This window comes from Bos indicus x Bos taurus, chromosome 7, assembly GCF_003369695.1.
Source record: "Bos indicus x Bos taurus breed Angus x Brahman F1 hybrid chromosome 7, Bos_hybrid_MaternalHap_v2.0, whole genome shotgun sequence".
Lineage (NCBI taxonomy): Eukaryota > Metazoa > Chordata > Mammalia > Artiodactyla > Bovidae > Bos > Bos indicus x Bos taurus.
In genome coordinates this window covers 76,332,274-76,353,539 of record NC_040082.1, presented here as the reverse complement: position 1 = coordinate 76,353,539, position 21,266 = coordinate 76,332,274, and the positions used below count along the sequence as shown (strand labels likewise).

The 21,266-nt window shown below is 41.4% G+C and overlaps 1 long non-coding RNA gene across 1 annotated transcript; it reads right to left on the bottom strand.

Moving 5' to 3' along the window:
- Positions 1-78: 78 nt before the first annotated feature.
- On the bottom strand, positions 79-11,699 carry LOC113895578. The gene is made up of 3 exons (XR_003511875.1): positions 11,658-11,699; positions 4,030-4,188; positions 79-1,718 (listed from the first exon to the last, which is right to left on the bottom strand). It is a non-coding gene; the product is annotated as an uncharacterized LOC113895578 (long non-coding RNA).
- Positions 11,700-21,266: the final 9,567 nt, after the last annotated feature.

The following is a 21,266-nucleotide window of genomic DNA, read 5'->3' as shown; positions in this document are numbered from 1 at the left end:
CCTGGGTTGGGAAGATCCCCTGGAGAAGGGAGCAATTACCCACTCCAGTATTCTTGTCTGGAGAATTCCACAGACAGAGGAGACTGGTGGGCTATAGTCCATGGGGTCGAAAAGAGTTATTAGGCACAATTGAGTGACTTTCACTTTGACATTGTAGCTCTATAGGTTATCTAGACCTCTTCCGTTCCCCCACCCAAAGACCATCCATCCATAAGCCTCATCCAATAAACATAAAAGCATGAGAAATGGGTAAAGTTTTCTGTTTTATACATTCCTTTGAGGAAGCTGAAAGTTATTTGATTTGCCCAAGATTCCTCAAAATACCCCAGGTCAAAAATTGTCATCTCAAAACATGATGCACCTTGGTGAGCTATTTCATAAATCTTTAAACCTCATAAAGGATATCTAATACATTAAACCATTAAATGAACCCCATGTAATTAATATTATTAGTACAACATAGGAGTCTGTCATCTGAACCACCTAATTCTGAAGCCCAGCCATATTTATAATGCTGACCCAGGACAGCTTATCCTAAGCCTTGCTTTCCTCCCCTAGAAAGGGGGATAATACTCCCATCTTGCCATGTTCTTCTATAAAGTGCTTGACACAATGCCTGGCCTGTGGAGGATGGGCAGTAAATGTTAAGTTTCCCCACGCAGCACAGATTATTCCAGTTTGCGCTCCACTTCCCTTAATAGATTCCAAGCTCTTAGAGAAGGGGCCAGGGACTTGCTTGTCTTCACATCCCTCAAACCCTCAACACCCAGCCTGAGTACACACATTCCTCTTGAATATAAATGTGAGCATTTGGCTTCGAATTCAGTTGTATATCATACAGAAATAATTACATTTCTGTTCTGGCCTCTCAGTTTCAAAGGGATATTTTTAAATTCTCATAGAGTAGCTGAGATTACCTATTACATATATGTGTGTATATATGTATAGAGAGAGAGAGAGAGAGAAAGAGACTCTCCTCAAGTCTCAGGCAATTGTGTTCAAATGAGGCTCAAGGTCTCATCTATTCAGGAAAACAGGTTGGCACTGACATTTCTAATACTCTTAATGTTGGCCCAACTTTTAGCTCTATTTCTTTCCTCAAGTAATGGTGCTTCAAGACACAGCTAAAACAGGAGGGGCCAGAGGAGGCTCTGATGGGGAAAGCCAATCTCTGATATATCCAATTTCTGACCTATGGCTCAGGCAGCTCAGGGAAAGGTTTGTGGGTCCCCAATGCCTTCCCTGAGCAATAAAATTAAGAGAGTTCACTCCCACACGGCCTCAAGCAGGCTGAGGTAATTGTTACTGTTATGGCTTTAGCAATGTGAGTGGGAGAAGATGAGAATTCTGAAAGAGATTTATTTACTGCAAAGCATCCCAAATATCTCACTAATCTGCTTTTCATTTGGCAAACTTTTCCATCATTAAAAGTGCCATGCTCAGCTCTGCGGTTTATGACAAAGCAAAAGATGCCCCTGGGAGGCCAAGCAGCAAAATGGAAAGAACGTGGGCTCTGGAACGAGTTAGATGCAGGTTTTATTTCCAAGTGTGCTACTTACTTGCTCTGTGACTGTGGGCAGCGTACTTTAGTCTGTTAGAACCCCAGCCTCCTCAATGATCAAGAGAAGATGATTGTCCTGTCCTGGTTTATGAATATAGAGATCAGCCCAAGGCCCTTGGGCCCTATGTTTGTTTCTCCTTTAAGATTCAGTGGTCACCTGCAAAATGAAGATCATAATAGTATCAACTGCACACACTTTGTGATGAGGATTTAAATGGGCAAATGTATAGAAACTGTTTAGAACAGAGTCTGGCACAGAGCAAGTGCTATGTAATTGTTTGTTATCATCATTAACATTAAGGATTACATGACATGTGGAAAGAACACTTTGAATGGTCATTTGTACTTGCTACAAATGTGCTCAATACATGCACACGAAAATATCTCTCATAACTAAAAACACTTCCTTGGGACATGAAGAAACTGCTTGGGTGGGAGGAACCTTTCAAAATTGTACACTCAGAACTTGCGAGAAGGAGGGATCACATAGATCAAACCTGTTTACAGAGGAAACAGACCGATAGAGGTAGAGGAGGAAAGCAGGGACAAGAGGCAGAGAAGGGAGCTTCCCTGGTCAGGTGCACAGTTAACAGAAATGAAAATTCCAGGTCTCCTGATACCCTGATGACCCTCTTTTCCCCACATCATACTGCCTTTTAAGTGTGGTCTTGGTTAAGAAACACCTTCCTATAAACAGAGTTCAGATTTTTCAGGTGACCTCTGAGTCTCTCTGCTGAAAAGTCAATGGCACCCCACTCCAGTACTCTTGCTTGGAAAATCCCATGGACGGAGGAGCCTGGTAGGCTGCAGTCCGTGAGGTTGCTAAGAGTCGGACACGACTGAGCAACTTCACTTTCACTTTTCACTTTCATGCATTGGAGAAGGAAATGGCAACCCACTCCAGTGTTCTTGCCTGGAGAATCCCAGGGACGGGGGAGCCTGGTGGGCTGCCGTCTATGGGGTCGCACAGAGTCGGACACGACTGAAGCGTCTTAGCAGCAGCAGCAGCAGCTGAGCCTCTTGGAGGCTTTAATAAAGTGAGAATAAGGAAAAGTGGGCTCAGAATGGTTTAGGAAGATGCTGGGGATGTAAACAGAAAGGATGGCTCTGCAACAAAACCCCAGCTCAGAGCAGAGACTATTCACCACACTCTGGACAGTGAAACAGGGGCTCTACACCCAGATACTTGCCACCCACAAATCCAAATCCAGCAAGCTCTGTCTCCCATGGTTAATTTTTACTGATTTTATGTTCCAGTTTAGATTTGTTTTGTTTTAAAGGTACAGCCTCACTGAGTTCCAGATGCCTTACTCCTTAGCCCTAGGACTGAGAATCCTTTCCAGCTGATTTGGTTCGCTCAAATGGAGAGCTACCTACCATGGAGGGAGGTAGAATATTCCCCTTCTGATTGGAAATACTAACTGGATTTCAATGGGTTTCCTATGTTTCCTTCCCTTCAACCAGGGAAACAGATCTGACCTAAGGCATTTTGCCTTTGAAAGCAACTTTCACTTCTATAGCTAGGTTGTTCCCCCTCCCCCAATTAACCAAAGAAACAAGCCAAGAATACAAGAAAGCACAGAAAATAGAAAGGAAAGAATCAGCCCCTAGTTGAACACAAATATTGGTATTTGGGGTCCCCTAAGATTGCGTCTAGCTCTATTTTGTGCTGAGATTCTGGGCCTCTCTGGCAGCTAACAGATATTAGTCTGCTAGAAAATACTAGTAAGTATTTTCATAAGGAACCAAGGGGAGGACAAGATGACAGTCTTAATATAGTTTTGATGTTTCCCAGTTGTCCATGCCCTACCTAACCTCATGGACTAAAACAAGAGGGTTGTCCATCTAAAAATGAAGACAAGGAGTACTAACAATCCTGCCCTGCTTTGAGATCCAAAAGGGAGAAGACTGCATATCCAGCCTCTGCCTGGCTCACATTTACAACTCCAAGAAAGAATTCAGAGGCGGAGGCAAGAATTGTACCAGGGGAGGCTGCCAACTGAGAGAAAAATCTGTGCCCCCCCAAAGGCAGCCAGCCTGCCAACATGGCGGCTGAAGCAGAGGAGGAAGGAAACACATCATGGAACCCACAGGAGGTGGAAAGAACTGGGGCACAAGGAGGAGAAAACCCCTGGGACTTCGCTGGGGGTGGGTGAGGAGGTTTGTAATAGCCAAAGAGATAAAAAGTTTAAAATACTGGTTATTGCCATTGATATAACCCCTTTTAAAACTCCAGGCTAGCATGGCCTGAGAAAATGGGCTGACACTGGTAACATCACCTCTTTCTGTTATCTCTCCACAATTTAATCTGCACACAGTGTTGTAATGAGCATCCCTAGTGGGCTTTATTCATCCAGATGAATGCTCTCCTGATGCAGGAGTTCCCAGTACAAGAAATATAATTCTTGATTCTTAGAATTTAATTATGTGCTGCTCGTTGTATATTAAAGTAATTCAAACTACCATACCACAGGGGTGTATGACTTGTATTACTTTTCTTACAAGTGAGACAGGCTGGTACAGAATCATCCATTTTCTCACTCGGGCTCCTTTGCAACTAATCCCACAGGTTTGAGAAATAGCAGGTCAGGGCTAAAGGCACAGTGCGTGTCCACGAGAGAATTTCCCTGCAAAGAAGCAATATAAAGAACAGTTAAATCAATTAAAACAAGGAGACCATTAGACTAACACATTAGCACCCTACATAAAGTAACCAAAACCTAAGGCTGTAATGTCTCAAGGTTAAGAAAGTGAAACCTAACGACGACCAATCATAAATAACCAACTCAGCTTTTCCAAACAATGCAACTGCTTCAGCCACTCAGATAATTCCCTTCCTTTGCTTCCCTTGCATCTTCTCTATAAAGTCTTTCTCCTGGCTCCTGTATGTGGAGCATCCTAACCACTTCCCATTTGGCCTGATTCGAATTGAATTTGCTAAAATAAACTCAAAATTTGAATATGCCTCAATTTATTTTTCCCTGGTGGCTTAGACAGTAAAGAATCTGCCTGCAATGCAGGAGACATGGGCTCGATCCCTAGCTAGAGAAGATCCTCTGGAGAAGGAAATGGCAACCCACACCAGTATTCTTGCCTGGAGAATTCCAAGGACAGAGGAGCCTGGTAGGCCAGGCTATGGGGTGGCAAAGAGTAGGACACAACTGAGCAACTTTCACTTTCAGTTTATCTTTTGACAGAACTAAGCAACATTAGTCCAGAAGATACCCCCCAAAAAAGCCTCAGCTAGAGCCTAGCCTTAACCTATATGGGTCTCAGTTTCCTCATGAGTTAAAAAAAAAAAATTCTTGCCGCTAAACAGATTTCAAATGCCTCCCTTTGGAGTTCCTGTGAGGGCCAAAAGAGAATATCTGAAACATTTTCTAATCTGTAACTCACTGTAAAAATATGGGGTTACCTAGCCCATTGGAATAATGGAACTTTGTTTTCAGATATGTTAAAATACCTGCTTTCCTAACTGTGATTTACAATTTAATAGTTTATAAAATGCATCACTCGAGCTCCTAATGCGTAGGTGATGACATGAAGTACGAAGGCAAAGAAGAAGACCAAATCCCCTTCCATCATACTATCCAGGCAGTCTTAGCTCATATTAGAAATCTTTGTATGATGTTACATTCTAACATCCAATATTAAGCTTCCTTTTAGAGAGAAAAAAAAAATATGTGCCAATACTAAGTTGTTCTTGCCAGGTTATCTTAAATGACTGTGGGTGCCTTCTTAAGGCACCTCACCAATCAGTGTGCCACCAACCTAGTGGAATGTGGCCGCACACACCAAAAGTGTGACCAGAGAGAAGCATCCGTCCCATGAAAAAACACTAGGGCCCTCTAGTGAACAGAAATTAAACTGGAGTCTGTGGGTGGTGACAGCAGAAGAAGTAGGTCATCCTTTTAAACCTCATTTCCTCCACAGTTTTATGTTAATAGAGACCCAATGACCAAAAAGTGAGTTTCCATATTGCCTAGGGAAAATAATGTCCAAATAATTTGAATATTTTTCAAATAACTTTCCTTTATACCCTATGCAACTGAGAAATCCCAGAGGCTTGTAAATCTTAGCAAAGCCATTGTTTCCAGCTCTAAACCCTGCCTTTGGGTTTGGCTTTCTCTCTTTTCTTTATGGATGAATAACATTTTCAATCAAGCTGTTTTTCTTGTTACTCTGGGAACCAAGATCATTTTGCATAAACTTAATCCTCATTTTCAGGCTCTCCGACTTTACCTTCCCTTTCTCATCACTACTAGAACAGGAGAGTCACACCCCAGAAATCACATGGGGTACAGGAGAGCTATGCTGTGCAGTGGGACAAGTCACTTCTGAAGTCTTAAGAACAGGGTCACCTCAGAGAAGATGCTTCACACCTAAGCCAGGTTCTCACTAGTAAGAATCACATAAGACTTCACTCAATGACCCCTCTGCTATGGATGCTCTCCTGTCCACTTCCCCTAGGAGCTTCCCCAATAGTTCAGTGGGCAAAGAATCCACCTACAATGCAGGAGATCCTAGGTTGATTCCTGGGTCAGGAAGATCTGCTGGAGAAGGGGTAGGCTACCCACTCCAGTATTCTTTGGCTTCCCTTGCAGTTCAGCTGGTAAAGAATCCGCCTGCAATGCGAGAGACCTGGGTTTGATCCCTGGGTAGGGAAGATCCCCTGGAGAAGGGAAAGGCTACCCACTCCAGTATTCTGGACTAGAAAATTTCATGGACTGTATAGTCCATGGGGTTGCAAAGAGTCAGACATGATTGCGACTTTCACTTCACTTTAGTGAGAAAGGCCCAATCCCCACCTTTGCCCCCACTAAGGTGTTTACAAGCTTCAATCACAGCATTTCAGTCATCTGCTTGCTTGTATTTGTCAACCCTCACCGGACTGAAGACTTTTACAAAGGCAGCACTTTTGTCTTATTTACTTTAGGATTCCTCAGATCATGCTTGCCAATGTTTGGTATGTAATAGGCTGTAAAGAAATGTCTGTTGAAGGATTAATTTAATTGACAAGTTGATTGATTGAATGAATGCCACAGATGAAAGCACCTTGTAAATCTCCCATCACTAGACAAATGTAAGTCATTATTACAAGGAATTCCATGGATAAGCTTTGAACTTGAGGTAATTAGGCAATTGCTCAAAGTCAAGAGGTAATGGACCTTTTCATAGCATCCTTTGTTTTTGTTTATTTATTTAATCCAGACAGTTGCCAATAATTTACATAACTTAAGATAATAACACACTAAAAAAAAAACAGCCCATGCATTAGAAATACTGAGAAATACTCTCCTGGTTAAATTCAGTTCAGTTCAATTGCTCAGTCGTGTCCGACTCTTTGTGACCCCATGAACCACAGCATGCCAGGCCTCCCTGTCCATCACCAACTCCCGGAGTTCACCCAAACCCATGTCCGTCGAGTCAGTGATGCCATCCAACCATCTCATCCTCTGTCATCCCCTTCTCCTCCTGGTTAAATTAGCATTGTCCCTTAGAGACACAATGATGAAATAATAGACTTTAAGTTCCTCCTTAGGTACATACTGGTGTCCTGGAAAGACCATTAATGCTAATACCAACACCAAACATTGAGGGGGCTGTCCTCAGGTGCCCATTTTGTTTTTACCAGTTTCTCTCAGTATGAGAGTACTTACAGGAAGTAGCTGGGTATTTCGGGGGATTTTTTTTTTCCACAATTCAATTCATAAAACTTGGACACTAGCTATGTGTTGGGTAAATACAAGAGATGCAAACAAGGATTTCAAGGTGGCATGTGGGTTGCATGAAAGGGTCTTGACAAGATCACATATACCACAACCAATGCAGAATGAAATGCCATAAGACAAATGCATTAACTCCCCAGTGCTGTGGGTCTAGAGGCAGAGAGACAGAACAGGCCACTGGAGAAGATCAGAAAAGACTTCACAGAGGAGGTGGTATCCATGATAAAAGTTAAGCTTTGGACAATATATCAATCCACACAGACAGGGCATGGTGGGGTTTGTGGGGGAGAGGGGAAGTGGCAGGACAGGGGGGATTCCAAGGAGCATGACACTGTACAGAAAGTCCAGCAGCAGGGCTAGCTACCTTCATTTCTTTAAGTTTCCATTACATCTGCTCCTGGGATGCTCATCTGACTCTGGTAATAGCCAATTTGATATTAGCTGTATTCAATGTAAAATGACACTGATATTATTATGGTAAATTCCTCTCTTTTCACAGCAGCAATAAACATTATCTTGAAGCAATGGATCAAATACTACATTTATATAATATCCCTAGAGACATTATTCAAAATAAATTTTGAGTATACTTTAATTACATTTTCTTTAATTTTTATTGAAATTCAAAACCAATACTTCTCAGCCTCTTCTGAAAATGATCTGTGCTTAGCATGGAAAAAAATCTTGTAATTACTATTGCATAACATCTTGCCAAGTTCTTTCATTCCATCCTTGCCAGATTCTGATGTCTAGTATTAGAATTAACTTAACTTCTTTGGAATTTTATTTACATTTTATTTATAAAGTTTATTCATATTTACATTTTATTTACATTTATTTTTAATTGGAGGATAACTGCTTTACTCTTTGGGATATTTTTAAGAGCTGGGAATGGGCATGTTTAACTGTATAAAATTTCCTAATTTCATCAAATTCTAAAAATGGCATATCTCCCAAACTAATGTTTTATAGGATATTAGGTGTTTCATTAAAAAATGAGAAATATTAATGGGACAAAGTTAAGTAAAAGTTTCCACATTCATGTGTGGAATTTAAAACATTCAACAAACCAGTGAATAAAAACAAAAAGGAGACAGACTAGCAGAAACTGAGAATACACTGGTGGTTGCCAGTGGGGAGAGAGGAGGGAGGGGGCATTACTTATAGGCATAGGGGATTAAAAATGGGGTTATCATATTATGGGATTATATGAAATTGTGTGTGTGAAACTTCTGAAAACTGTAAAGCATTGTAGAATTTATAGAATTTTTCATTCAATAAAAAATTTTAATTAAAAAATTCTTAGATTTGAATAGAGAAGATTATCTGAATATGTTTTTAAACTGTTCTTAGAGTAGGTGATTCAATATCTGACAAAATAAAGGGTATATGCACCTTTTCCAACTAGACACCTCAGGAGTCTATGACTTTACTCCAACAATACTGCCCTTACTCAAAATATTTTTGAACAGCTCTTAAAATTTCCTTTAGTTTATGACACAGACTCAGTGATGACAAATTTTCATCATATTATAAGTAGATTTGGAGAATAGACAGACATTTAGAGCCAGATCAGGAAAATACGGTAAATGGTATTTTGATCAACTGGAATCTCCCTGTCAAGGAATGATACAAACTTTCTGTATAACTTATGAAGTGGTTCCAAAATCAGTAAGACCAGAACTCAAAAGTGCTTTAAATAATGGTGACATCATTAGAAAAGACAGCTTTCTCCAAAAAGAATATGACAAATTAAGACTTTGTTATAAACACTGAGATGGTTGTTCAAAATAGTTCTCAATCTCATTTTCCACATTTTGTTCAAAAGTAACTTGCTAAGGCAAATTCTTAAAGAACTTGTTATATGCTACCTAGCAAATGGGTTATTTCCCTTTTAAGTGTTGTTTGAAAGGAGAGATAAGGCTTATTCTGTCTGCTCTGGCTCCCTCTCCTTTTCAAGGTAGAAAAAAAATCTGAGAGGAGAATATATTTGAGAACAATATATCTGACAAGGGGTTAATATTCAAAATATATTATACAAAGAACAAATGCAATTCAACATCAAAAAACAAACAACCCAATCAAAAAATGGGCAGAGGATCTGAACAGACATTTTCCCAAAGAAGGCACACAGATGGCCAGCAAACAAATGAAAAGATGTTGAACACTGCTTTTCATTAGGAAAATGCAAATCAAAATGACAATGCAATACCAGCTCACGCCCGTCAGAATGACTACCATCAAAAAAGACAACCAATAAACATGTAACAAGAAGTATATGAAAGGGAATCCTCACACATCATTGGTGGGACTATGGACAAGAGTATGGAGGTTCCTAAAGAAATTAAAAACAGAACTACCATACATTCCAGCAATTCTACTTCTGAGTAATATCCAAAGAAAACAAAACACTAATTTGAAAAGATATATGTGTTCCAATGCTTATTACAGCACTATTTAAACAGCCAAGATGCAAAAGACACCTAAGTGTCTGTACACAGACAAATGGATAAAGATGTGGGATATGACAAAAGTACAATGGAATATTCCTCAGAATATTTGATAAAAAATATCAAATCTTATCATTTGCAACAGCATGGATGGACCTAAATGGTATTATCCTAAGTGAAGTAAGTTAGAGAAAGACAAATACTACATGATCTCATTTACATGTGGAATTTAAAAAACAAAAGCAAATAAACACGAAATGAAAACAGAATCATACATACAGAAAACAGGTGGTTGCCAGAAGGCAGGGGTGGGGAGGGAACGTGAAGCAGATGTAGAAGATAAGAAATACAAACCTCCAAGTTATATGATAAATAAACCATGGGAATATAACAGCATAAGGAATATGATTAGTAATATTTTAACAAGTTTATACATGGACAGATGGTTATTAGAGTTATCATGGTGATCATTTTATAATATATACAGTGTCAAATTACTAGGTAGTAACCTAAACTAATATAATTACATACATCAACTGTTTCAATTTTTTTAAAAAAAGGTTTTCCAGAAATGAAAATAAGTGAGTAAGTGATAGTTGCTCAGTCATGTCCAACTCTTTGCAACCCCAAGGACTGTAGCCTGCCAGGCTCCTCTGTCCATGGAATTCTCCAGGTAAGGTGGGGCAAAAACTACTTGTTGCTTACAGCTGGTGTTCCCAACCTCCAGGATCTAATGCCTGATGATTGAGATGAAGCTGACTTAATAATAGAAATGAAGTGCACAATAAATGCAATGCACTTGAATTATCCCAAAGCTATCCCCGAACCCCAGTCTGTAGAAAAACTGTCTTCCACAAAACCAGAGCCTGGTGCCAAGAAGACTGGGGACCACTCAAATACCTATTCTTTTCTTCTTTCTCAGTAGCAGAATTCAGTTTTGTTGGGACCATAATACATTGAGCTAAAACAAAAAACATTTCCCCACCTCCTTTGTGTTTGCTATAGTTACAGGACACAGTTCTGGCCTAAGAAATGAAGGCAGTAAAATTTCCTGAAAGAAGAACAGAGTCAATTGGTAGTGCTGTATTCTACTAAAGCACGGGCACAATGCTGAGATGCTGGAGGTGGGATTACCATTCTACAAACGTATGGTTACTAAAGAAGAAAGGTGGAGGAGAGAGAAATTAGGAGATTGGGGTTGACATTAGTCAATTCAGTCACTCAGTCATGTCCTATTCTTTGCGACCCCATGGACTGCAGCATACCAGGCCTCCCTCTCCTTCACCAACTCCCAGAGCTCGCTTAAACTCATGTCCATCGAGTCGGTGATGCCATCCAACCATCTCATTCTCTGTCGTCCCCTTCTCCTCCTGCCTTCAATCTTTCCCAGCATAAGGGTCTTTTCCATTGAGTCAGTTCTTTGCATCAGGTAGCCAAAGTATTGGAGGTCTAGCTTCAGCATCAATCCTTCCAATGAATATTCAGGACTGATTTCCCTTAGGATTGACTGGTTTGATCTCCTTGCTGTTCAAGAGACTCTCAAGAGTCTTCTCCAACACCACAGTTCAAAAGCATTAATTCTTTGGCACTCAGCTTTCTTTATGGTTCAACTCTCATATTCATACATGACCACTGGAAAAAACCATAGCCTTGACTAGATGGACCTTTGTTGGCAAAGTAATGTCTCTGCTTTTTAATATGCTGTCTAGGTTTGTCAGAGCTTTTCTTCCAAGGAGCAAGCGTCTTTTAATTTCATGACTGAAGTCATCATTTGCAGTGATTTTGGAGACCAAGAAAATAAAGTCTGTCACTGTTTCCATTTTTTCCCCATCTATTTGCCATGAAGTTATGGGACTGACTGGATACCATGATCTTAATTTTTTTAATGTTGAATTTTAAGCCAATTTTTTCACTCACCTCTTTCACTTTCATTATGAGGCTCTTTAGTTCCTCCTCACTTTCTGTCATAAGGGTGGTGTCATCTGCATATCTGAGCTCATTGATCTTTCTCCCTGCAATCTTGATTCCAGTTTGTGCTTCATCCAGCCTGGCATTTCACATGATGTACTCTGAATATAAGTTAAATAAACAAATGGGGGCTTGACATACACACTACTATATATAAAACAGGTGGTTAACAAGGACATAGGGTATAACACAAGGAATTCAACTCAATATTCTGTAATAACCTAGATGGGAAAAGAATCTGAAAAAAAAATAGGGACATGTATATGAATAACTGAATTGCTTTGCTGTACAGCTGAAGCTAACACAAAAATCAACCACACTCCACCATAAATTTTTTTAAATGTAGTGAAAAATATAAAATAAGTGACAAGGAGACAACATAGGGAATATAGTCAATATTTCATAATAACTGTAAACGGAGTGTAACTCAACTTCCCTGGTAGCTCAGATGGTAAAGACTGTGCCTGCAATGCAGGACTCAGGTTCAAGCCCTGGGTCAGAAAGATTCCCTGAAGGAGGAAATGGCAAACCACTCCAGTATTTTTGCCTGGGAAATCCCATGGACAGATTGTAAATCACTATGGAAGGAAAGTTATGACCAACCTAGATAGCATATTCAAAAGCAGAGACATTACTTTGCCAACAAAGGTTCGTCTAGTCAAGGCTATGGTTTTTCCTGTGGTCATGTATGGATGTGAGAGTTGGACTGTGAAGAAGGCTGAGTGCCAAAGAATTGATGCTTTTGAACTGTGGTGTTGGAGAAGACTCTTGAGAATCCCTTGGACTGCAAGGTAATCCAACCAGCCCATTCTGAAGGAGATCAGCCCTGGGATTTCTTTGGAAGGAATGATGCTAAAGCTGAAACTCCAGTACTTTGGCCACCTTATGCGAAGAGTTGACTCATTGGAAAAAGACTCTGATGCTGGGAGGGATTGGGGGCAGGAGGAGAAGGGGACGACAGAGGATGAGATGGCTGGATGGCATCACTGACTCAATGGACGTGAGTCTGAGTGAACTCTGGGAGTTGGTGATGGACAGGGAGGCCTGGCATGCTGTGATTCATGGGGTCGCGAAGAGTCGGACACGACTGAGTGACTGATCTGATCTGATCAGAACATATGATATTATACATCAGTTATATTTAATTAAAAAATAATAGGGAGGGACCAAGAGGTGTGCAGCCAGTTAGGACCTCCAGGAGACAGACACTGAATCACAGTTAGGAGTGCAACTCTGGGGTAATTGGGAGGGTGAAGATCAAAAGTGGTGTTGGGGGTGGTGGGGGTTGAGCCACAAAATCCTTCAGAGTTTCTCATTTGAAAATTTGACCACTCTTATGAAAAGAAAGAGGGAAGAAGGCAGTATTCAATAGGAGAAGCCTTGAATTGAAATGCCTGACAAAAATCTCAGCAAAGCCAATGGGACCCTCCAGAGTGGAAACTGTCCATCTGATGATTCCTATATTGCACAGAAATGGCCATGTGCAAGTGCCTCCTGCTGCGTTCAGGCATTGCTTGGGGAAACTGTGGCCCTGGATGGAAGGTTGAGGCGGATCCTGAAAGCATTACATTTGGAATCTCTCAAGATAGGCAATTCTTTCTTGAAAGATTGAAGTAGTGGGCCTGCCCAGCCACCACCACAGTGAAGGGTTCAGTCCTAACATCCTTAATCTGGGACTGCTGCTGGCAATGTCTCATCTCACTGGGTGAGGAAAATGAAACCACTCATTTATTCAGTTCTCTGGGGATTTCAGTTCTCTTGGCTTCTATAAATGATCAACCCAGATTACACTGGGCGAGACTCCAGTTAACAGTGAATTAGGTGCCTGGGGAACTGTGCCATTCACCACAATTGTACCATTCACCACAATTCCAGGCCACAAGAGCTCCAGTCAATGAAACAACAGCCTAAGAGTAATGCTGTCACCAGGCAAATATGAGCACCAGTTTCCTAGGAAAATTTTAGTGACAACAAGTTGAATAATTACTTGCAAAAACAGAAATAATAGGCTTAATGAATGTCTGCTTAGAGGGACTGATGTTTGGACCTTACTGCAAGGATTTTCAGATAGCTACTCACATTAAGGAAATTATACTGTTTTCTTACTTCTGGATTCTTAACCACATTGTTGGTGACTGAAGTGCTACAAGTCTGACTTCCAGAGAGCCTTAGAAAGTACATTTTAACCTCTCTGGACTTCAAATTCCTTTTCACAAAATGAGGAGGTGGATGATGTACCATTGCAAGTATTGAATAAACAGAAGGGATTGAGGGCGCAGAATGGGTTACACAGGTGATTGAAAAGCTGAGAGTCGAACAGGAAATGATGACCCAACCCAGGTGTTAGCAACAACAGGAAACCAATCCCACCTTTAGGCTGCAGAACAAAGAGAAGAGGTAGTACTGCTGGAACTTAGGAGAGTCCATGAGCCAAGAGAGCTGGAACCATGGACAGCCTGTACGGTGGGAGCTGGAGCCACAGGAAAAATTCACCTGCTGCCAGAGCATCAGCCCAGAGCAGAAGGAGGAGGAAAATTACCCTGGCTTCTCCCAATCTCCCTCCTCCAGGCTCTCACCAGGGCCTCCAGTGGCTCAACTCAGTGAGAAGCCATCAAACACAGGACTTTGGTAAACCACAGCCTCTGTAGGTAGCCCGGCAGCAGCCTCTATAGTTCTTCATGATAGAGAACACAACAGGGAAGGAACCCAGGCAGAGCAGGTCTAGATCACCATAGTCTAGATCAAACACATCCACACTTTTTCAGAAGTAGGTCACAGAAAACAAAAACATAATTGGGAAGACTGCCTGAACTGTTGATAATGCATGCATGTGTGCTAAATCACTTCATTTGTATCTGACTCTTTGTGGCCCTATGGACTGTAGCCCACTAGGCTCCTCTGTCCATAGGATTCCCTATGTAAGAATACTAGAGTGGGTTGCCATTTCCTCCTCCAATGGATCTTCCAGACCCAGGGACTGAACCTGCATGGTAGCTAGAGAAGATCAATGATTATCATATAAACATGGAACTTAACTCAGAAATAAGGCAAATGCATGCCAAGGCATTATTCATACTCATAATCTCTTGATTCATCACATAGTTCTGGTGTAACTAGCTGAACTCAGATAGTTCAAAATTACATATTTAATAAAACTCATTTCCATCATATCTGCTAGCATGATTCTGGGTCTGCCATTCATTTGGCATGAGCTCATTTGTGTGTGTGTGATTTTGTTTGGTCATTTTTCAAAGTTAATCAAAAGCTCCAGGCAACCAGGACCCAGAGGCTGGGTGGCTGTGCTGCTCTTAGCACCTCTTACTGGATGCTGGGCCAGGATGCTACAATTCCTTCTGATTTAATGGTCCCCATTTCTCTAGGGTAAGAGCACTCTCCATGATGAAAGGCTCCTAGAAGCTTTGAGGAGGTCATGTATCTGTCACTCATTCACTCGGTCATGCCAACACTATCAACCTCCACCCAGCAAAGAGTTACTGCTCTTGGCTAGGAAGTTCTTGGAGCCTCATTCTTACAGTCATGCAAACAATTCATAAGGGAGCTCAAAACCGTTGAGAATATCCTGGAGCCAGAAGCACCTATCCATCTCCAGCCCTTTGGGGGACCAGATTTCTAAAGTGAAATCTTTGGCAATTAGAGCTAAGCCAAAAGTAAAACTCCTCACCTCCCTGGGCAACCATCATGCTGGTTTGTTCTCTGGAATGCTGCTGGGCACTGCGTGTCAGCCAGCTATACTAAAGGCACACAGTTGAAGCCTAGCACTTCTGTGTTTGGTGAGCATCAATTTAATATCCCTCCAAAAAAATATGAGTTAAAAATGATCCACGTAAATATAAACTCATGTTTTTCTCTATTTGCTCAAGGAAAGAGCATAATTCCATAATTAAGAAGCCCCTGTTTTCATCTTTCAGATTCTCCTCCTCTGAATCCAGAGTTCCAACCAAGGGTGACGTAGTAATTGAGGCTCCAGGAAGGCAATACGATGGCTGAGTGGAAAGTATCACAGTTCAGCCTTAGCTCAATAAAGCCAACCCAGCAAAAACAGGAGCACTTATCACTGAGATAACAGACAAACAGAATTTACCTTATGACTTAAAAAATATACTCCCTATTAAACTTAAACGCTCTTGCACAGCAAAGGAAATCAAAAACAGAAGAAAAGACAACCCTTGGAATAGGAGAAAATATTTCCAAATGAAGCAAATGACAAAGGATTAGTCTCCAAAATATACAAACAGCTCACTCAGCTCAATAAAAAAAAGCAGAAGAAAAAAAAAAAAAAAAAAAAAAACACCCAATCAAAAAGTGGGTAGAAGACCCAAACAGAAATTTTTCCAAAGAAGACAGAAAGAGGCCAACAAACACATGAAAAGATGCTCAACATCACTCATTATTAGAGAAATGCAAATCGAAACTACAGTGAGGTATCACTTCACACAGGCTATCTACAAGCAAACCTACCAATAAATGTGGAGGAAAGGGAACCCTCCTGCACTATTGGTGAGGATGTAAATTGATACAGCCACTATGGAGAATAGCATGGAGGTTCCTTAAAAAACTAAAAACAGAACTACCATATGATCCAGCAATCCCACTACTGGGCATATACCAAGAGAAAACCATAATGCAAAAAGACACATGCACTCCAGTGTTCATCACAGCACTGTTTACAATAGCTAGGACATGGAAGCCACGTAGACGTCCATCAGCAGAAGAATGGATAAAAAAGCTGTGGTACATATAGAAAATGGAATATTACTCAGCTATTAAAAAGAACACATTTGAATCAGTTCTAATGAGGTGGAGGGCTTCCCCAGTGCCTCAGAGAGTAAAGAATCTGCCTGCAATGCAGGAGACCTGGGTTCGATTCCTGGGTTGGGAAGATCCCCTGGAGAAGGAAATGGCAACCCACTCCAGTATTCTTGCCTGGAAAATCCCGTAGACAGAGGAGCCTGGAGGGCTACGGTACATAGGGTCACAAAGAGTCAGACACAACTGAGCGACTAACACACTAATGAGGTGGATGAAACTGGAGCCTATTATACTGAGTGAAGTAAGTCAGAAAGAAAAACACCAATACAGTATATAAATGCATATGTATGGAATGTCTAAAGATGGTAACGATGACCCTATATGCAAGACAGCAAAAGAGACATAGATACAAAGACTTTTGGACTCTGTGGGAGAAGGTAAGGGTGCGATGATTTGAGAGAAAGGCACTGAAACATGTATATTACCATATGTGAAACAGATCATCAGTCCAAGTTCGATGTGTGAAACAGGGCACTCAAAGCTGGTGCACTGGGACAACCCTGTGGGATTGGATGGGGGGGAGGTGGGAGGGAGGTTTGGGATGGGGGACACATGTACATCCATGGCTTATTCATGTCAATGTATGGCAAAAACCACCACAATATTGTAAAGTAAATAGCCTTAGCCTTCAATTAAAATAAATTAATTAAAAAAAAAGACACATGCACCCCAATGTTCATTGCAACACTATTTACAATAGCCAGGACATGGAAGCAACCTAAATACCCATTGACAGATAATGAAAATGTGGTACATATACACAATGGAATATTACTCAGACAAAAAAAGGAAAAATTTGTGTCATTTGTAAAGATGTGAATGGATCTAGAGACTGTCATACACAGTGAAGTAAGTCAGAAAGAGAAAAACAAATATCATATATTAATGCATATATGTGGAATCTATAAACATGGTATAGATTATCTTATTTGCAAAACAGAAATAGAGAGAAAGATGTAGAGAACAAACATATGGACACCAAACGGGGAAAGTGGGTGAGGTGGGATGAATTGAGAGATTGGGGTTGACACGCATTACTGATACTATGTATAAAATAGATAACTAAAGAGAACCTACTGTATAGCTCAAGGAACTCTACTCAGCACTCTGTGGTGACCTAAATGGAAAGGAAATCCAAAAAAGAGGGATATATGTATACATACAGCTGATTCACTTTGCTGTACAGTAGAAACTAACATGACATTTAAAGCAACTTACACTTTAAACAATTTTTCAATAAAATTAATTTAAAATATACATGTATATACTCTCATGCACTCCATCTTAAGAATTTAGGAAAGAGGGAAGCAAACTACATGTCCATTGATAGATGAATGATGGTACACACATATACGATACAATGGAATATTATCATTAGAAAATAATGAAATAATGCCATTTGCAGCCACATGGATGGACCTATAGATATGACACTAAGTGAAGTAAGCCAGACAAAGACAAATATCATATGATATTGTTTATATGTGCAACCAAAACAAAGATGCAAATGAACTTATTTACAAAACAGAAAGAGACCCACAGACATTAAAAGCAAATTTATAGTTATCAATGGGGAAAGGGCAGTGGATAAATTGAGTTTGGGATTAACATATACATTGGACTGCAAGGAGATCCAACCAGTCCATTCTGAAGGAGATCAACCCTGGGATTTCTTTGGAAGGGATGATGCTAAAGCTGAAACTCCAGTACTTTGGCCACCTCATGCGAAGAGTTGACTCATTGGAAAAAGACTCTGATGCTGGGAAGGATTGGGGGCAGGAGGAGAAGGGGATGACAGAGGAGGAGATGGCTGGATGGCATCACTGACTCGATGGATGTGAGTCTGAGTGAACTCCGGGAGTTGGTGATGGACAGGGAGGTCTGGCGTGCTGCGATTCATGGGGTCGCAAAGAGTTGGACATGACTGAGCGACTGAACTGAACTGAACTGAACTGAACTACTATACATAAAATAAATAACCAACAAGGACCTAGCGTATAGCATAGGTAACTATATTCAATATTTTGTAGTAACCTTTAGTGGAAAAGAATCTGAAAATAATACATGTGTTATTTTATATGTACGTGTAACAGAATCACTATACTATACACCTGAAACTAACATACACTGTAAATCAACTATACTCCAATTTAAAAAAAAAATAGAAAGGAGTAAATGCAGCAAACTCTTTGGTTAAGGAAAGAAATCCATGGGAGAATTTATCTGAGAAGGAAATTTTTTTAAAGGAAGGTATTTAATGCAATATAAAGGTTTATCTTGTTTACATTTAACATTTAATAGTTGGAAGGTTAAAGTTTGGGAACAGGAACTATTGCTATTTGCCTGGAAGCAAGTGATTACATTTTAAAGAACCTTACCCTCTCACAGATCTTTAAGGAGGCCTGCCATAATGTCAAGCCCTGATCTTTATCTTGAAAGGAGGCAAGAGACATAAGAATTAACTCTATAAAATGGCACTGAGTCACAGAGAGCCAGCCTATCCATCTGCCCTCCGGGGAGCTAAAAAGACCAAAAGAGCAGACGGCGAGTCTGAAAAGGACAGAGGGGAAGGGGCATCTCAAATTTCATGATAAGTTCATTTTGCAGAAAAACAGGACGTGCACTCTGTGATGAGGGGACGTAAGGTCGTTGCTTCTGTTACAGGCTGGGGTCCTGCAGCAGATTTCTCTCTCTCTCTCCCCCTATTCTCTTCCTCCTCCCCACCTCATCGTTTTCTCTGTAGGATGCAGATAATTAACAAGCACCCCTAAATAGACGCCCCTGTAGTCATTCCTTAATTTCTTTTCCAATTGTTTAAATTAACAAGAATCTGGGATTTTCTAAACCAGTTCAACAAGTGGGCCCCAAAAAGAAAATTTACACTTAGGGCTACTGCTGATACCCTTTCCACAGTTAAATGTGTTTTCTTTACTCTTGTGCTACTATTTAAAATAGCCAATCCTGCAGAAAATTGTCCCTCTGGAGAAAGTGCTGTGATTTCCAGTGTGAGAGGCCAAGAAGGCACTTTAAGGCGATCAATCTTAAATGGAGCAAAACATGCCGGCACCCGAGAGGGAGAGTGGCTGCATCAGGGGCAGCCACCTGCCATCCAGAGATGCTCCATGTGGACACAGGAGGGCTGAGTTGAAAGAAAACATGGGGAGGAAAAGGAGGTCAGCATCAAAAAGCACCTAATCACCTGAAGGAAGAAACAGACAGAACAGGCTCCACCTTGAAAGCAGGACTCCATCTTGGGCTGGGCTGTGGACTGAGCTATATGCCAGTATCTATGGAAACACAAACCAACTGGAAAACCAGACTGCCTCCCCCACCTACCTCCATGGAAGAGCCCAAGGGCTCGTACCTAGACTCTCCGTCGCCTAAACGAATACCCTAATTATCTGTGTAACCTAATAAAATAATAAATTCTATTATGCTTATTGGGGTATGACCACAGGCCTATTGATAATTGTCCACTGTTAACTACCTAGGCTTCGGAGAAGGAGATGGCACCCCACTCCAGTACTCTTGCCTGGAAAATCCCATGGACAGAGGAGCCTGGTAGGCTGCAACCCATGGGGTCTCGAAGAGTCGGACACGACTGAGCAACTTCACTTTCACTTTTTGCTTTTGTGCATTGGAGAAGGAAATGGCAACCCACTCCAGTGTTTTTGCCTGGAGAATCCCAGGGACGGGGGAGCCTGGTGGGCTGCTGTCTATGGGGTCGCAGAGAGTCAGATACGACTGAAGTAACTTAGCAGCAGCAACTACCTAGGCTTAAGGCATACGAATCACAGGTTAACTTTGATTGTATCTTTCTTTTCCTTTCTTTCCGAGAATTTGGGGAGGTGGGTTTGAGCACGTACACTTAAGATATACAAGGTTTTCACAGAAACTGGTTGGGGTCCTTGACTAAGAGGAGATTCTGCCTTGGGCCCGCTGGTGTAATAAACTGCACTCTACTATCTGCTTTATCCTTCTGAGTGAGTTTGTTTCCCGGAACACGTGTCTACAACATTTGGTGTATTGGCCGGGAAACTCCTCACTTTGAGGAGACAGGTCCCATTTGGGACTACTCCGAGGCCTTGCAGCTTGAATCTTCTAGAGGGGGGAAGGTGCCTCGCTCTTCTGGAAGCATTCTGCTTCTCAACGCCCAGACCTTTCACATTAGCAGGTGGTGGACGGCAGCAGGGGAACTGAGTGCTCAGGTGAGGAGGAACCCACCTGGCAGGGTGGAAGACGGGGCCTAATCACCCCCCTGGGAGGGACTAGAAGGGGCATGGACCCACAGGAGCCTGGAATAGGCAGGTGGAAGCGATTGCTTGGTACACAGGTTGACGAGCATATTAGGGCTTAGGAAGGAAATTTGTGAATGTCATTTAGAGGTGTTGTCCACGCCGTCTTGGGGAAAATTATTACCAAGCAATCGCCAGGGGATTGTTAGGAGAAGAAACTTGGTCTCTGTGTACTCATATTCTGCCCTCCTCAAGGAGGTGTCCCATCTGCTGTGAAATTCTTGACCCCCTCGAAACTGTCAGGTTAGAAGGAGGGGGATACATAAGTGAGTACGAATTGGCTTTTCCAGAGACGGCCTGGGACGTGGGATATTTAACCCATTTGTGTTTTCATCCGCACCTGATCAAGCCCACCAAGGCAGAACGGACTTTAAAAGTTAAGGGAGAAACAGTCTTGGATCACGTGGTGTTCTGGTTTGGCCGTGCTGACCGG